This window comes from Phascolarctos cinereus, unplaced genomic scaffold, assembly GCF_003287225.1.
Source record: "Phascolarctos cinereus isolate Bilbo 61053 unplaced genomic scaffold, phaCin_HiC Scaffold_4;HRSCAF=312, whole genome shotgun sequence".
Lineage (NCBI taxonomy): Eukaryota > Metazoa > Chordata > Mammalia > Diprotodontia > Phascolarctidae > Phascolarctos > Phascolarctos cinereus.
In genome coordinates, this window is record NW_027555847.1 from 311,267,551 (window position 1) to 311,284,514 (window position 16,964).

The following is a 16,964-nucleotide window of genomic DNA, read 5'->3' on the forward strand; positions in this document are numbered from 1 at the left end:
AACCCCATATTTTTAATGTTTTCTTTCACAACATGACTAATCTGGAGATATGTTTTGCATGATTCTACATGTATAACCTATATCAAATTGCTTACTGTCTCAGGGAGGGATGGGGTAAGGGAGGGAGGGAAGCAGAGAATTTGGAACTCAAAAAATTTTTAAATGAATGTTAATTATTTTTACATGTAATTGGGAAAAATAAAATATTATTCAAAAAATTTTTTAAATTTTTTAAAAGAACAAGAAATTACTATATATATGTATATAAATATGTACTTAGTATAATTTTTATCATGTTGTCACTACAGGGACATGTTTAATATCTATGCTTTTCTTCATTACTTTGGAGTTTCTACATCTAACTACATCATCAGCCATTATAAAGGTGTTATTTAAAGTTGAGAAATATGCGTATCCCTTTCTATTCCCTTTCAGAAGTTATAGGTCCATTATGTCTAACATTTAAAAAATCTTCTTCAAATCTTTAACTTCTTTATTACTCATCTTTTTGTTAGATTTGTCTATCCAAAAAAGAGGTATTATAGTCCCTAACAATTATTAATTTGCCATTTATTTCTCCCTATAGTTTAAATAACTTTTCCTTTACATATATAGATGCTTTGTCATTGAGTACATATGTTACCCATAGTGCCCTGAAGTATAATGCTGTTTCCCTGTTTTTCTCTTTTAACCATGTGCCAGATGGGGCATTGCACACAAACCAATTCTACCTAGAGTGCAGTTGCATTTCCCACTCTCCATGAGACCAACATTTCTCCCAGCCCTTGCCCTGTAAACGATATCAAGCGGAAGGTGTGCCCTTGGAGAGGTGAGCCATGGTGAAGGTACTTTGTGGGGCCAGTTGGTGGGGGAAAGTGGCGATTGCATCCTGTGTCTCCAGATCAAAAGATAAGGTGTAGGGCTGGTGATTGTCATGGGGAGGAAGTACAGAAGGGCAAACTCCTAGAGAGGAAATATAGCCTTCCAGAAGAATGCAGCACACTGAGCCAAAGCCCTATTTGCCTTGTGCTCATTGCGAATCCGCTTTAATAACTGACCTTGTGCCTTCTACTTTTGTTTTTTATTTTAAACATTTTTCCTGTCAATCTTTTTTCTTACTAACAATCATTAACAAACACCAATATTTCAATATACAAAGAACAAAAGTTGTTATATAAAAACTGTGAACTTCTGTTATAGTTTGTTTTTTTTTAAAGTGTACATTAAATTTAACAAGGTAACAGCATTGACTTGTTTGTGTTCCCTTCTAAACTGAATTTTGTTTTCTATGTCAGGGGTCCTTGGAAATATTTGAACTATATTACAAATTGTTTTATACTTTGGTAACTGTATTTCAACATAATTGGTTGCTCTGTTTTTATACCCTCCAGGTCTCAGGCACTGTCATCTGACTTGCTGATGCAATTTGTGGACCCCCTGGGCTTTGCCATCCACCCTCCAGCAAAGCTTTGTGATTTCAGACCTGTTCATCTGTCCTGCAACTGAACATTCTTTTCTGTGTTCTCTCCTCCAATTAGAGTATGCCCATTTTGGGAGAAGGTCTATCTTGCTTTTTCTATTTGAACTCCCAGCACCTAGCCCAGTTCTTACAACATAGTAAGTACTTAATAAATATTATTTCAATTATTCATTCATTTGGCTCAATAGTGGTATCACTGGGTCAAAGGGTATTGTCACCTATTTACTAAGAAGAATGAGATCATGTGTTGCGAACTCCATTTCTATCCTCCTTCACACTTTTACTCTCTTACTTTTCTCCAGTTTCAAAGATGTTCCTTCTTGCCAAGGTCAGCATCTATGCTTATACTCTTCATCTCAATTTCCTCCTGTCTCCTCTGGGAACTAACCAAATTATTTCCTCTATCTAATCTTCAGTCTCTCCCTGCATGTATATTGTCTCAAGTCTACAAACATAAACAAATCTACCCTATCCTTAAAAACGAACAAAAGCAAAAAAACAAAAAAACACCCTCCACTGTCATCCCTTCAAGCCATTTCCCTGTAGCTCTCCTTCTCTTCACTAGGAAAAATGATTCAACTAGAAAGAATACTTTATACTTACTGCTTCTACTTTCTCACTTCCACTTTTCTACCCATCCACTGCAGTGTTTGGGGGGTTGAGAAGAACTAGCAGGTCTGGTGCGAGGGCTTGCCAAGCCCTTTTCAGGACTGCTCATCTACCTTTGCTGACCACCTGCCACCTATAGCTCCAAGAAATAGTGGCATATGTAGCTGCCACATTCCAGCAAAACCATCTCAGCAGATGGGCTAAACCATGTTGAGGGTAATCAACTGGCCTCAAACCCATTGGTGAGTTAGGGGAAGAGAAAGTGAGGCTGATGACTTTTCACAACTCTGCCTCACTTGAATCCAATTCATGTAGAAGTCATCACCCATGATGTCATTGCTTTTCAAAAACAAACATAAACAACCAATCTACTTCTCTAATTTTTGCCATTTGTCCTGCATTCTACTGAAACCACTCTATCACCAATGTGCCCTTTTAAATATTCAATCTGATTGCTGTTTCTAAATCCTCATCTTCTTTTACCTTTCTTCAGCATTTTATGTTGTTGAAAACCCTTGACTCCTGGCTACTCTCCTCCCATGGCTTCCATGACAGTCATATCCAACTCTTTGTGACTTCATTTGGGGTTTTCTTGGCAAAGTCACTGGAATGGTTTGCCATTTCTTTCCTCAGCTCATTTTACAGATGAGGAAACTGAAGCTAATGGGGTTAAGTGACTTGTCCAGGGTCACATAGCTAGTAAGTGTCTGAGGCTAGATTTGAACTCAGAAAGATGAGTCTTCCTGACTCCAGGCCCAGCACTCTATCTACTATGTCACCTAGCTGCACTTCCCCTACTAAATGATCCTTTTCAGGTTTTTTTTTATTTGTTTTCATCTTACTGTTTTTTAAACTTGAATATCTCCCACAAGGTGCTATCCTAGGTGTTCTTTATACCCTTTCCTTTGGCAATCTCATCTGTTCCTCTGTATAGATGATTCCAAACTCTATATATCTAGCCCTGACCTCTCCTTTCCCCTTTAATCCATTGCCATACCTACAACTGTTGATCGTGTGGTTCGCCCTTTGCTCTTGAAGAGGACCATGAAATCAGGAAGATGATTCCATGACTTGCAAGTGAATTGGTGAGGGAGAGCTGTGCAAAGTCACCAGCCTCACTTTCATGTCTGGAGCCATCTGGGTCCAATGGCCAGGTATAGACAAGGGCAACTGGAGATGGCCCAGGATACAGTGGGAGATAGTGGCCTTCTTAAGCCAAGATCTTTTCGAGTTCTTACTCTGATGGATTGATTAAGGCAACGCCCATTCAGTGATTAGGGCTGTTTAAGAAGTGAGCCAAGGAATGGCCCCTTTAATAAATAAATAATTAATTAATTAATATCAGACGGGTAGGGGGAGACCTTCAGGGTTGTTTCTGGTCAAAAGAGAAACAATTACTATTTACATTCACTCTGAGCCATCAGGGCCCAAAAAATAACCATTAAGGGGTGCTTAGGCAGGGACCTATTGTTGGCCAATCAATGAGAGCTAGAGTGAATTGGGTTTCAGCCTTTGGGTTTAAGAAAGAAATCTAGCCAGTAAACCCCAAGATACCAAGGTAGGCTTCAGCCATCAAAATTTACCTTCCTTTGGGCAGAGCACCCTCAGGTAAGCACATGACACCCCAAGGAAAAGAGAAGAGAGGAGAGGAGTTGCCCAACTGGAACTGGCCAGTTGGGTCCCCCATTGAGCAGCTTGGACTACTCACAGGTTGTGCTTACCTTCACCTCGATAACCTACCAGCACTTCAAAATCAGCATGTTCCTGCTGACCTCATCACATTTCTCCATCCCCAAAGTAGCCCTTCCTTCCAAATTCCCTCTTTATGTTAATGGAGCCCTTATCCTCATGGTCATCCAACCTCAAAACCTGAAGGGTCAACTTTGACTCTTTCTTTTCCCCCAACATCTAATCAGGTATGAAGTTCTATCAATTCTATCTCAATAATATCTTGCATCCATTTCCTCTTTTCTATTCACAGTGCCATCATCCAGGTTCAAGCCCTCAACACTTCTAGGACCTAGGTCCAAATTTCATCTCTCTTACATATTATACATGTGTCCTTGGACAAGTAACAACCTCCCTGGCTTTGGTTCCTTATCTATAAGATGAAGGAATTAGACTGAATGACTTATAAGGTCCCTTCCAGTTCTAGATATATGATTCTATGATTAGACCACTATTAGAGCCTAATTGGCTTTTTTTGCTCTCTCTTCTTTCCAATTCATTCTTCACACAGTTGTCAAAACAGTCTATCTAAGGCACAGCCCTGACATGGCACTCTCCCGCTCAAAAATTATCAGTGGATTCCTATTGCCTGTAGGATAAAATACAAATCCCTTTAGCCTGGCATTGAATGATCTATCCCAACCTATGGTTAGACCAATGGTCTAACTCCAACCTACATTACTATGCTTATTTCACATTATTTTCCTTCCCATATTCTATATTCCAATCAAACACAATGATCAGTTGATTCCCAAACTGGATGTGTCCTGCCTTGCATCCATTCAATCAGACAGGCCATCCTCCATATCTAAAATAAACTCTATCATGTCTTTCTTTCAGAATCATTTTCTTTCTTCAAAGTTCAAATCTGGTGACACCCCTTTTGTTAAAAGGATCTCTCTACTCCACTACCACCCCTCAAACCAATTAAAAATGTTGTCTACTTCCTCAAATTTTCCTACAGCAATTTGCTTGATTTCCCCCTAGTTCCCATTCCTCCCTATTTTGTAATATATTACGTATCAGTGCATGTGTATACATACATACACAGTAGCATGTAAACTGCTTATGGGCTGGGACTTGGCTGAAAATACACCCGTATAAGATTTCTGACTTTGAACAGTAGCATTCAAGGACTTACACAACTCAATACCACCTTTACCCAATCAACCTTCTCTTCTACTACAAATTAATGCAGACTCTGTCTTGTTAGGTCTTTCACATGCCCCAGGCTCACTTGTTTCCATTCCATACCTTTGCTCATGTAGTTCCTCAATCTGGCACACCCACCTCTCCAAACTATACCCGCTATTCAGTCCCACCTCCTCAATGAGGTCTTTCTGAATTACTGTGACAAACACCAGTCTCGTCCTTGGAACTCCTGTTACACTTGTAATATGACATGCATAATTTAGGTTTAGGTTATATGCTGTCTTTTGTTGTCCCCTAATTCTTTCATATATGTAAGCCTTTTCTTCCACACAAGATAGCAATTTTCTTCAATGCAAGTTGTATATTTCTATCCTATTTCCACATTGGGGCAGCTAGGTGGCACAGTAGATAGAGTGCCAGGCCTGGAGTCAGGAAGACTAATCCTCCTGAGTTCAAATCCTCAGACACTTACTAGCTGTGTGACCTGGGTAAGTCACTTACCCTGTTTGCCCCAGTTCCCATATATAAGATAAGCTAGAGAAGGAAATGGCAAACTACTCCAGCATCTTTGCCAAGAACATCCCAAATGGGGTCACAAAGAGTCAGACATGACTGAGACAACTGAACAATTTCCACATCATTGTAAAAAGTGTGTCTCCAGTAAATACTTGTTTTTAATTGATCAATGTAGCATTTTGAGGTGATAATTCCCACTTGTTGTGGAACAGATTAAAAGGAGATGGAAGAGTAGATGAAAGCAAGAAATCCACTAGAGTAGCCTGAAATAAACAAGGCCTGGACAAGACATGCTGAGTTTGAGCAACGATTAGTATGCTGAAGTAGTTAGATAAAATAAGTCTGAAAAGGTAGGTGGGGGACAGATTATGTGCTAAAAATGGATTTTTTAAAATTCTGAGTTGAACAAACACCAAAACCAAACCCAAAAAAAGAGAACATTTTCATATACAAAATAAAACAGAAAAAGATTATATGTGAAACCACAAATTTTTATTATAGCTTGTGTTTGAAAAAAATACATAATAAATTCAACATGTTCTTACCAAAGAGGACTGGCTTGTCTATGTTTCCCTCTGAACTTCCTTTTGTTTTCATCTGTGCTTTTTTTTTTTAAAAAACTCTTCTTTTACTTTTAATGTACTGCTTTACTTCTTATATTTTTGGCAACACTGTCAATATCTGCCCGGTAACACCCTTGCTGCCCCCTCCCGCCCCCAGCCCTGCCAAGCCACTTTACCTCTGATTACTTCAGTGTCCTCAGCTGTACAATGATAGCAGCTACCTCGCAGGGTTGTTGTTGTGAGAATCAAATGAGGTGTTTGTAAAAGCGCTTAGCACAGTGCTTGGCACATGGTAAGTGCTATTTTGTTCATTTATTTTTCATTTGTGTCTGACTCTTCATGACTTCCTTTGGGGCTTTGTTGACAAAGATACTGAAGTGGTTAGCCATTTCCTTCTCCAGCTCTTTTTACAGATGAGGAGACTGAGGTAAACAGGATTAAGTGACTTGCCCAGGGTCACACAGCTAGTAAGTGTCTGAGGCCAGATTTGAACTCAAGAAGACTCCAGGCCCAGCACTCTATCCACTGTGCCGCCCAGCTGCCTTAGTAAGTGCTATATAAATGTTGATTCCCCTCCTCACTTCACTCTGTGTCATTTCATATAAGTCTTCCAAGGTTTCACTAAAACAGTCCTTTTCATCACTTTTTATAGCACAAGAACATGACATTCTATTACTCTGCCATCATTTGTTCATTCCCCAATTGATGGTCACTCCTTTTATTTTCAGATCTTTGATACAACAGAAGGAGTTGCTGTGAATATTTTTGTACATGAAGTTTTCCCCCTTTCTCTAATTTTTTTGGGGATATAAACCTAACAATGGTATCCCTGGGTCATCGTTTAGTGACTTCAGGGGCCTAGTTCTAAACTGCAGAAAGGCTGGATTCATTCATATCTGCCCCAATGATGCATCAGTATGCCTCTCTTTGTGGAGCTCCTTTAATAAGTACCATTTTCCTTTCTTCTCATTTTTGCCAATTTGAAATATGGAAGGTGAAACTTCAAAGCTGTTTAATTTGTACTTTTTTAATCACTGGTGATTTCGTGTATTTTTCATTTGGTTATTGATCACTTGGGTCTCTTCCTTTGAGAATTGCCCATCCATGTCCTTTGACCATATGTCTTTTTGGCGACAGCTATCATTCTTATACTTTTGAGTCAGGTCTTTCTATACCTTGGATATCAGACCTTTATCAAAGAATCTTGCTACAAAGATTTTTTTTCCATTTAACTGAAGAAATTTCCTTTCTAATTTTAAGTGCATCCATTCTGTTGGTACAAAAATTTCTCAGTTTTATGTAATTAAAATTCTTAATTTTCTCTTCTGTCATTTTCTCTATTCCTTGTCTAGCTATATCATTAAAATCTTGTTCTTCTCTGCTTCTCTAGTTTGCTTATGATATGGTCTTTTAAATCCAGGCCATGTATCCATTTGAAGTTTATTGTGGCATATGGAATGAGATTTAAGTTTAAGCCTAATTTCTGCCGAATATCTTTCCAATTTCCCAGCAATGTTGTCAAATAGTAAGTCCTTACTGTAGTAGTTGGGATCATTGGGTTCATTAAACACTATGCTACTGTGTTCATTGGCACCTGTGTTGTGTACCTAATTTCTTCCAATAATTAGTTTGTCTATTTTTTGGCAAGTTACAGTTTGGATTATTATTGCTTTGTAGCATAGAAGTCTGTTGTTAATAGGACTCATTCCTGCCTACTTTTTTTCCCTCATTTCCTCTGAGACATTTTCTCTTTCCAGATGAATTTTTAAATTAGTTTTTCTCCAGCTCTTTAAAGTAATAATCTTGGAGGCAGAGCCAAGATGGCAGAGAAAAGGCAGGAAGTTGCTTGATCTCTCCCCAATTTCCCTCAAAGCAATTTTAAATCAAGCTTCTAAATGAATTCTGGAGCAACAGAACCCACAAAAGGACAGGGTAAAAAAAAATTCCAGCCCAAGATAACTTAGGAGTGCAGGAAAGGTCTGTCTCACTTGGGTAAAAGGGGAGCACAGCCCAGCATAAGCCATGTCCAGGCACGCCAGCAAGAGGCTCCTAGCCTCAGCACAGATCAGCAATCAAGGCCCCAGGCGCCTGGCTCAGCAGGCCAATGGCACAATGGGCCAGCTGTGAGGTCTCTAGCTCCACTGCTGCACACAAAGTGCCAGTCTCAGAACTGGTGCAACAGGTGTGACTAGACCAGGTGACCCCTACAAAACAGGTGAGCCACCAGCCCTGGAGGCCGCAGGGCAGAAATCCAGTGACCCTAACCCCTAGCACATGAAGATTGGCACAGTGTCCCCTGTACACTATGAGCAGAGTTCAACTTAAAAGTCATGAAATGGGCTGGAAAATAAGCAAAAAACAAACAAGCAAACAAACAAGCCCTGATCATAGAAAGCTACTGAGGGGATAGGGAAGATCAAAACACAAAACTCAGATGAGGACAATAATGTCAAAGCACCAATATGCAAGGTCTCAAAGGAAAATATGAATTGGTCTCAAGCCTATAAAAGTCCTTCTAGAAGAGCTCAAAAGGGATTTAAAAAACCAAATAAGAGAAGCAGAAGAAAAATTGGGAAAATAAATTAGAGTGATACAAGAGAATCATGAAAAAAAGAATCAACAGCTTAAGGGGCAGCTAGATGGCACCATGGATAGAGCACCAGCCATGGAGTCAGAAGGACCTGAGTTCAAATCTGGCCTCAGACACTTACTAGCTGTGTGACCCAGGGCAAGTCACTTAACCCCAATTGCCAGGAAAAAAAATCAACAGCTTGGAAAAAGGAAACAATTCCTTAAAAAGTACAACTGGCTAAATGGAAAAGGTGGTACAAAAGCTAACTGAAGAAAATAAAAATTAAGATTGGGCAAGTGGAAGCTAATCACTCTATGAAACATCAAGACTCAAACAAAATCAAAAGAATGAAAAAATAGAATAAAATGTAAAATACCTCATTGGAAAAAGAACTGATCTGGAAAATAAATCCAGGAGAGATAACCTAAAAGTTATTGGACTACCTGAAAGCCATGATCAAAAAGAGAGCCTGGACAGCATCTTTCTTTTTTTAAATTTTATTTATTTTATTCTGAACTTAAGAAATAAAACAAACATTTCCATAACATAGTAGAATAGGGAAAAAAAGATGATTGTATATGAAACTGCAAATCTGTTATGTACAACTTGCTATTCCTTTTAAATATATAATAGTTATCATGTAATTTTATTTTTTCCCCTTTTTTCTCCTCCCCCCGCCCAGTGATGGCTATCATTAGGCACAAATACACACACACATATGCACACATATGTAAAACCATTCTATACATACTTCTATTTATCAGTTCTTTCTCTGGATGCAGATAGCGTCTTCCTTCATATGTCCTTTGTAGTTAATTTAGGTATTTATAATAGTCAAAATGACTTAATCACTCAAAGTTGTTCTTAAAACAATATTGTTGTTACTGTATATAGCATTTTTTTGGTTCTACTTACTTCACTCTTCATTATTCTGTGCAAGTCTATCCATGTTTTTCTAAGATCATTGAGCTCATCATTTCTTATAGCACAATAGTATTTTATCACAATCATATTCCACAACTTATTCAGCCATTCCCCAAGTGATAGGTATCCCCACAATTTCCAGTTCTTTGTCACCACAAAGAGAGCTGCTATAAATATTTTAGAAGATGTGGATTCTTTCCCATAACATCTTTCAAGAAATCATCAAGGGAAAATGCCCTGATATCCAGGAACCGCAGGGTAAAATAGTAATTGAAAGAATCACAAAGAGAGCCCAAAGTGAAAATGCCCAGGAACATTACAGCCAAATTCCAGAACTCTCAGGTCAAGGAGAAAATACTGCAAATAGCCAGAAAGAAATGACTGAAATATCAAGGAGTCACAGTCAAGATTACAGAGGATTTAGCAGCTTCTACATTAAAGGATCTGAGGGCTTGGAATATGATATTACAGAAGGCAAAGGGGCTTGGATTACAACCAAGAATCAAATACCCAGCAAAAGTGAGCATACTCTTTCAGGGGAAAAAATGGACATTCAATGAAATAGGGAACTTTCAAACTTTCCTGATAAAAAGACCAGAGCTAAACAGAAAATTCAGTTTTCAAATACAAGACTGAAGAGAAACATTAAAAGGTAAACAGGAAAGAAAAAAACAAACATGTTATTCAATAAGGTTAAACTGTTTACATCTCTACATGGAAAGATGATACTTGTAACTCTTAAGAACTGTATCTCTATTAGGGCAGTTAGAAGGAATGTATATATAGTAGTGAGTATGGGTATGACGACTTGGATGGGATAATGTAAAGTAATAATCTTTTGGTGACTTAACTGAGTGGCACTGAAAAAGTAAATTAATTTAGGTACTATTTTCATTTTTATTATATTGGCTATGCCTACCCATATGCAATTAACATTTCTCCAATTATTTGTTTGTTTTTATCTTTGTATTATTCCAGGAACATATCGAGTTCAAATGTCCAAAACAGAACTAATCTTTCCTCCACTTTTAGACCCACTTCTCCTCCACACTTCTCTATTTCTATTAAGGGCACAACCATCCTTTTAAGTCATTCAGATTTAAGTCATTCAGACCAACACCAGGACCCCTTCCCCCGCCCCCCACCCCCGCCCTGGGCCTTGGCACAGCCAGGGGAACCAGAAGACACCAGTATGGAGAACCACCACGTGCACTGAAGGACAGGCATCCACCAGCAGCTGAAACTACCCGAGCTCCAGTGCAGCCCCTGGTGAGGCAAACTACCGTGGCCAGACCACCCCTATCCCCACCTCCACCCAGTTCCTATGTACATCTTGGTAGATGAAATCCTAAATATTTTATACATTCTATAGTTTGGGGGGGTTTTTTTGAGTGGAATTTCTTCAGCTCTTCCTGTTGAGTTTCATTGGTAATACATAGAATGGTCGATAGTTTGTGTGGGTTAATTTAATATCTTGTTTCGTGGCCAAAATTATTGTTTCAATTAATTTTTTGTTGACTTTCTAAACTTTTCTAAGTTTATCACCATAGAAGCTGCAAAAGTGATTTTATTTCTTTTGCCTATGTCTATTGCACAAATTTCTTTTTCTCGTTTTATTACCAAAGCTAGCATTTCTAGCACTATGTCATATAACAGTGGTGATAATGAATGTCCTTGTTTTATTCCTAATTAGAAAGGCCTTTAGTTTATCTCCATTACATATATAATGCTGTCTTGGCTTTGGATAGATACTATTTACTATATTAAAGAAATGTCCATTTGTTTGCACATGAATTTTATTATTTTTCTAATTAATATGGTATATTATGGTTACAGCTTTCCTAATACTGAACCAACCTTGTATTGCTGGCATATATTGTACCTGGTCATAGTGTACAATTCTTCTAGTGTGTTGCTATTTAGCCTTTTTTTTTTTGTAGAAAAATGACCCATAGAGGTTTACTTGGTATAGAAAACATAAGGGGCAGCTAGGTGGCACAGTGGATAGAGCAGTGGCCCTGGAGTCAGGAGGACCTGAGTTCAAATCTGGCTTCAGACACTTGATACTTACTAGCTGTGTGACCCTGGGCAAGTCACTTAATCCTACTGCCCAGCCAAAACAGAGAGAGAGAGAGAGAGAGAGAGCGCAAAGAAAACACAGGACAAGACAAGCTGGACTGTCACCACAGTTGTTAAGCGCACATGAGGCATTCCTAAACCACACAGCATCAGTCAACTAACAAAACATATTCTTCTGAAAAGAGGGGCTTATGCCTTGATGTAGTGCCTGAGGAACGGGTTAAAAAGCGATCTGGTCCAGGTTTCTACTCCAGAAGGAAAATGATGAGAGGCTGGTTCCCCTACTGAGGAGTGCTAAGCACAACTCCACAGTCTTACAGACAGAAAAATGTTGAATTCTTCAAAGGAATTGTTCAATTTTTTTTCTACCTCTCTTATTTGACTTTTAACATCCTTCTTGAACTCTTCCAAGAAGGCTTTTTGGGCTTGAGACCAGTTCATATCCCCCTTTGAGGTTTCAGAAGTGGGTAAGACAATGCTGTCCTCTTCTGAATTTGTGTTTTGATCTTCCTTGTCCCCATAGTAAGAACCTATGGTCTTTGTTTTTCTTTGTTGTTTTTTGCTCATGGTGTTTGCCTTTTTCCTGGCTTTTAAAGTTGAGCTCTGCTTCTTGAGCACAGGGAGTGTTGTCCCACACTTCTTATGCTGGGAACTAGAGGCCTGGCTACTGGCTTTGTGTGCTGGAGCCTCAGATGCTGACAGCTGGAGGCTGTAGCTGTCTGATAGCTTACCTGGTGTTGAGCTGGAGCTGGTGGTGGTGGGTGTGTGCCAAGGCCAGGTGGGGTTTTTCTGTATTTCCCCAGGGTTACACTGAAGCTTAACAGGTGGAGGGTGGAGTTGGGAGCAGTCTGGCCACTGTAGTTTGCCTCACCAGGGGCTGCACTGGAGCTCGGGTAGTTTCAGCTGCTGGTGGATGCCTGTCCTCCAGTGCACGTGGTGGTTCTCCATACTGGTGTCTTCTGGTTCCCCTGGCTGTGCCAAGGCCCTGGGGAGGGGGAAAGGGGTCCTGGTGTTGGTCTGAATGACTTAAAAGGATGGTTGTGCCCTTAATAGAAATAGAGAAGTGTGGAGGAGAAGTGGGTCTAAAAGTGGAGGAAAGATTAGTTCTGTTTTGGACATTTGAACTCGATATGTTCCTAGAATACCAAGGTAAAGATGTCCAATAGGCAACAGGTGTTACAAGAGAGAGATTAGGTATTTATCTGTATGATATAGTGACATCTACATGGGAGAATGGAGAGAGAGAGACAGAGAGAGAGAGAGACAGAGAGAAAGAGAGAGACTGACCCAGTTAGAGCCTTAAGGGACACTCATACTTAGAGTATGTGAAATGAATGATGACCCATTAAAGACCGAGGAGGAGCAGAAAGAAAAACAAGAGAGTAGTGTCATGGAAGCCCAGAAAAGAGAGAATTCAGGAAGGGATGGTCAAAAGTATCAAAATAATAGGATAAGTGTCAATGAGAATGAGAGAGGAGTGAGAAGTTTTCACAGCAGCTATGAGGTCAGTGGTAACCTTGAAGTAAGCAGTCTCAATAAGCAGTGGTGTTAGAAGCTGAATTGCAAGGGGCTGAGAAATACTTAAGACGGGAGGAAATGGATGGAATGAGAATCCTTTGCTGGGATGAAGATAAAGTTTTGATTAGCTGATGAAGTGTGATTGTCAACATGAGATGCATTAAATTACTGCCTCAAAGCAATTTAGATTAGATAAAATAAATTTGTAGGAGCCCTAGTCAGTAGTTCTAAGACTTTCTCCATTATTTGCAGCATGCATATAGGAATGGAGAAGGCTGATGGTGGGGAAAATCAGGGTTGACATTTCTCAAGGTATAAGTGCCAATAGGACAAATTAGCAAGGCATGTAAAAATAAAGGAAAACAAATTTGTGAATGTGCTTCCTATGCCAGGTAATTCACTAATTTGTTTTTCCCCCCTCTCAAAACATTAATATCAGCTCTAGCACACCTAGTTGGCACAGTGGATAGAGTGCCAGACTTGGAGTCAGAAAGACTCATCTTCTGATTTCAAATCTGACCTCAGATACTGACTACCTGTGTGACCCTGGGCAAGTCACTAAACCCTGTTTGCCTCAGTTTCCTCATCTGTAAAATGAGCTTAAGAAAGAAATGGTAAACCACGCCAGCATCTTGGCTAAGAAAACTCCAAATGGGGTCATGGAGAGTGGGACATAACTGAAAAACAATTGAACAACAACAAATATCCGCTCTTTCCAATCAATGAAAAGAATTTCTCCTGTAGTGGGAAAGCACTAGTTTAGTAATAGCTTACTCTGTCTCATGATTTCCATATGATACTGAGTGGCCTAATGTAGCAGGTTCTGACAAAATAAAGTCCAGTCTGGTGACTGTAAAATATGACAGATGTTACATATTTATTGCTCACAAAAAGCATATCCACAGGTATCCAAAGAATCTTTTTTTTTCTTTTTGGTGAGGCAATTGGGGTTAAGTGACTTGCCCGGGATCACACAGCTAGTAAGTGTCAAGTATCTGAGGCCGGATTTGAACTCAGGTCCTCCTGACTTTGGGGCTGGAGCTCTATCCACTGCAAAGAATTCTTTTCTGATTGATGTCATCACATATTTGTACCTGCAGTGAAAATTTTTAGAAATAATTAGAAATAACTATTCTGTTGCTACAAAATTCTCACTTATTCTGAGGAAGCATAGTTATTATCTGTTAATATTTTCCCCATCTTCTTTCCTATCAGTATTACTTCATTAATTCAAACTATGAACCAGAGCATTATTCAAAATAGGAAATATTATTACAGAAGGTTTCATGAGGAAGCCAATCCATTATGAAAATATTATACATGGCTTGCAATCTCATAACATATGAAATTATTTTTAAAGTTACCTTTGCCTGAAAATTTGTTAAAATACTAGAGAGAGTTTGGAGAAATATAGTCCCATTGCTGTTTAGAGTTAGGCTTGGCTAGGGGCAGGAAGGGAGGACAGTGCCTTGTCTCTTGAAATGGCAACAGATATGCCTCCCCATTCAATCAACAAAATAAAACAAAGTGAGCTAGAATAATTTAAAACTAGTTAGGCAATTAAAAGGACACAGTTCAACAAACATTTATTAAACAACTACTATTTATTCAGAAAGATATGCTAGGTGCTGAGGATACAAAGGTAGAACAATGAAATAGCCCCTGCCCTCAAAGTGCTTATATTCTCATTAGGATGATAGAGCATAAATGAACAAATATGATCCAAGGTAGGATATGAAGGGGCAAAGAAGAAAGTAAGACAGAATGTTATAAGGAATTTAAGAAGTGAGAGTTTATTTTAAGAGAGGGATGGATATCTGCAAAGGTTTTAAAGAGAACAATGAAAAAGGTAATATCTGAGCTAGGTCTGGAAATAAAATTACTAGAGTGCTCTGCCATTTCCTTCTCCAGCTCATTTTACAGATGAAGAAACTGAGGCAAACAGGGTTAAAGAGACTTGCCCAGGGTCACAAAGCTAGTATCTGAGACTGGATTTGAATTTACAAAGATCAATCTTTCTGGTTCCAAGCCCAGTGTTCTATCCACTGTGCCACCTAACTGCCTTGGTTTAAATCTTGCCTCAGACACTTCTTAGCTGTGTGACCTTGGGCAAATCACTTAACTTCTTAACCTCAACTTCCTTATCTGTAAAATGGGAATAGTAATAATCGCATCTGCTTCTCAAGGTGGCTGTGAGGATCACATGAAATAATATATGTATAGTGCTTTGCAAACATTAAAAAATTATGTAATTGCTAGCTATTATACCTATTATTATTAGCCCTGTTCTGATGTGTATGATGATCTGCTTGATAGGTTTCAAGTTCCATGTTGTTATTGTTCAGTCTTTTTTTCTGTTGTGTCTTGACTCTTTGTGACCTCATTTGGGGGTTTTTTTGGCAAAGATACTGGAGCGGTTTGCCATTTCCTTCCAGCTCATTTTACAGATGAGGAAACTGAAGCAAACAGGGTTAAGTGACTTGCTCACGGTCACAGAGCTAAGAAGTGTCTGAGGTCAGACTTGAACTCATGAAGATGTCTTCCTGAGTCCAAGCCTGGCACTCTATCTACAATGCCACCTAGCTGCCCATTCAAATGCCATACTTCCTACCCCCCAAAAAAATCTATTTTAAGTCTGTATATGGGTAAGAAATGGACCAATGATTTCACTGATATAGGGAGTTCCTGGATAAGTGAAATATCTTTACTAATGCAGTTCCACACTATCTATGAAAGAGTTTAAATGACTTGTCCAGGGTCACACAGCCAGAATGTCAGTTGTAACATTTTGGGGTTATCAACTATAAAATGCTACATAAATGAGCAAATTTTCACCCAATACATTAACTAGGTCCGCATTTATTAAGGGTTTATTACATACTAGGAAATGTGCTAGACATTGGAGATGTGAAGACAAAAAACGAAACTGCCCCTGTCCTCAAAAAGTTTACAGATTCTTTTCAAAAGAGATATACAGGGGTAGAAAAGGGAATGGTGAGAATGAAGAGGAATGAGTAATCCAAACTGGAGAAAACATTGAACAATTGATGTAGAGTCCAGTGATATGAGGCTGGCAAGCGGTGATGTGCTGGTAAAGGTTTAACAACCAGCTCACAGAAGGGCAGTACTTACTTTTAAATTTAATCTGCATTAACATTTTCTTAAGTGGAAATAATCAACAAACAATAAATCAAACCCAAACTTACAAAATTTGCCAGTTTCTGAGGTATAGATGCTCACTCTGCAAATTTAACAATCAGCTCTTGAGATAGTACCAGATGGCTCCAGCATAACCCTGCTCGTAAGACAGGCTGGAGACAGATTTTGAAAGCTTCAAAAACCAGGCTGAAGAATCTGTAGTGGATCCTAAATTCAACGAGGAATTATTTAAGGTTTTGGTGCAAGGAACTGACATATGTACCTTAGAGTGATTATTCTGGAAATTGTGTGAAGTATGAATTGGAAAAGAAACTGGGGATGGGGAGTGCACATCCAGTTAAGAGCCTGTTGTAGTTGTCCAGGCAAAAAATAAAGGTTGAATTAGGGGGGTGGTAGTATGTGTGTGAAGCAGGAAAGGATATCTGGAGGTAGAACTGGCAGGATCTGGCAATTGTTTGGATGTGAGGGTAGGAGGGGAGAGAAGTAAAAAGATGATTAAAAGTTTGAGCCTAGATAACTGGAAGGAGAGAGCTATTATAACCAAAAATAGGACACTTGGGAGGAGAGTGGTTTGGGACATGTAGAATTTGAGGTCCTGGCAGGACATCTATATAGAGGTGTCTACCAGATAGGTGGAAATGCAAAACTAGACTCAAGAGGAGAA